Here is a 2,413-nt window from a genome sequence, read left to right on the forward strand (position 1 = left end):
CGTGTGCCTGTTGGCCATCTGCATTTCTTCTTTAGAGAAGTGTCTATTCATATTTTCTGCCCATTTCTTCACTGGATAATTTGTTTTTCAGGTGTGGAGTTTGGTGAGTTCTTTATAGATTTTGGATACTAGCCCTTTGTCCAACATGTCATTTGCAAATATCTTTTCCCATTCCATCGGTTGCCTTTTAGTTTTGTTGATTGTTTCCTTTGCAGTGCAGAAGCTTTTTATCTTGATGAGGTCCCAATAGTTCATTTTTGCAATTCTTAAATTCTTAAATTCATGTGAAACCACAAAGGAATCCAAGGGTCCCAAACAAACTTGAGAAAAAAGAACGAAGGTGAAGGTATCTCACTTTCTGATTTTAAATTATATTACAGAGCTACAGTAGTCAAACACTATGGCACTGATGAAAGAACAGATATATAGATCCATGGAACAAAATAGAGATCATAGAAATAAAAGCACACATATACGGTTAACTGATCTTCAAACAAGAGTGACAAAAATACGAAATGAAGAAAAGATTGTCTCTTCAATAAATGGTGTTGGGAAAACTGGACAGCCACATGCACAAGAATAAAATTGGACCCATGTCTTATACCACATACAAAAATCAACTCAAAATTAATTAAAGACTTAAATGTAAGACCTGAAACTGTAGAACTCTTAGGAGAAATCATAGAAAAAAATTATAATGATCTTGGCAATAATTTTTTGATATGACACCAAAAGTATAAACAACAAATACAAAAATAAATAAGTGAGGCTAAACCAAACTAGAAGCCTTCTGCAAAGCAGAAAATAATCAACTAAACCAAAAGGCAATCTATGGAATGGGACAAATATTTGCAAATCAGGTATCTAGTAAGGGATTAATTTATAAAATATATAATGAATTCCTACAAATCAAGTGAAACACCCTCCTCCCATAATCCACTTATGTAAAAAGACTAAGGACTTGACTAGACATTTCTCCAAAGAAGATATACAAACCAACTTATATATGAAAAGATGTTCAACATCGCTATCCACGAACTGCAAATCAAAACCACAGTGAAGTCTTACCTCATACCCATTAGGATGCCTATTATCAGAGAGAGAGAGAGAGAGAGACCAAAAAGTATTGGTGAGGATGTGAAGAAATTGGAGTCCTTCTACACTGTTGTTGAGAATTCAAAATGGTACAGCTTCTATGGAAAACAGTATGAAAATTCCTAAAATAATTAAAAATGGAACCACCATATGATCCACCAATCCCACTTCTGAGTATTTAACTAAAATAATTGAAATCAAGATCTTAAAGATATATTAGTTAGTACTCTCAAGTTCACTGCAGCACTATTTATAGTAGTCAACATGTGGAAACAACCTAAATGTCCTTCAACAGATAAATGGATAAAGATAATGTGGTATATACATTTAATGAATTATCATCCAACCTTAAAAAGAAAGAAATCCCTAAATATACAACAACATGGATGAATGTTGAGGACATTAGGCTAAGTGAAATAAGCCAGTCACAAAAAAGACAAACACTAAATGATTCCACTCATATCAGATGTCTCAAATAGTCAAACTCATAGAAGCAGAGACAAGAATGGTTGCTAGTGGCTGAGGGGTGGAATAATTGGGGGAGGGGTGGTTTGCTAATCAAGGGGTATACAGTTCTTTATTTAAGACGTGTAAATTCAAAAAATATTAAGTCCTAGAGAACTGCTAAACATTTTGCTTAGGTTAATTGTACAGTTTTGTACATGTAAACATCTATTAAGAGGAGAGATCTCTTATTTGTTTTCTTACCACAATCAGAAAAAGAGTCAATCCTTGTGCTTAAAAGATGTCAGTTGTGGAAGATTAAATTATGTGATTTGTAAGTAGGCATTCCATTCTCCCCAAAAATGTAGAGCTAGGTAACAAGTTTTGTGGCATTAGGGAGTTTTCACAAACATAGATGTCAGTGGGAAGCACTGTGGTTACAGTTGGGCTGATTCCTCCTTAACGGTCTGTCTCTCCCATTCTCTCTTACTGTTTGTTTTTCTCCAAAACTCCTTTTACTTTACTGACTCCAGACATTCTTCTCCCATTACTCCTTTCTTTAATATGCTTTAGTTCTAAGAAGTTGATATCTTCAAGTTTTCCTACGTATTCCATGACTTCCTTCCCTGACAACCGTCCCACAGCTGGAAGACTAACTCATCTCAATTTAATTATTACTCCCTCATGAAAGACGATTAAAGCAATATACCAGGGGTGGGTCCTTGACCCAACTGTATTGAATGATTTTTCTTTGATGATTTGAGATTAAAAATTCAGAAATCTAAGCAGTTTCTGATGTGGACTATACTAAATAGAAAGAAAAGAAAAGAAAAGAAAAGAAAAGAGAAAAGAAAAGAAAAGAGAAAAGAAAAGA

This window comes from Herpailurus yagouaroundi, unplaced genomic scaffold (genome assembly GCF_014898765.1).
Source record: "Herpailurus yagouaroundi ecotype Mexico unplaced genomic scaffold, PumYag 182, whole genome shotgun sequence".
Classification (NCBI taxonomy): domain Eukaryota; kingdom Metazoa; phylum Chordata; class Mammalia; order Carnivora; family Felidae; genus Herpailurus; species Herpailurus yagouaroundi.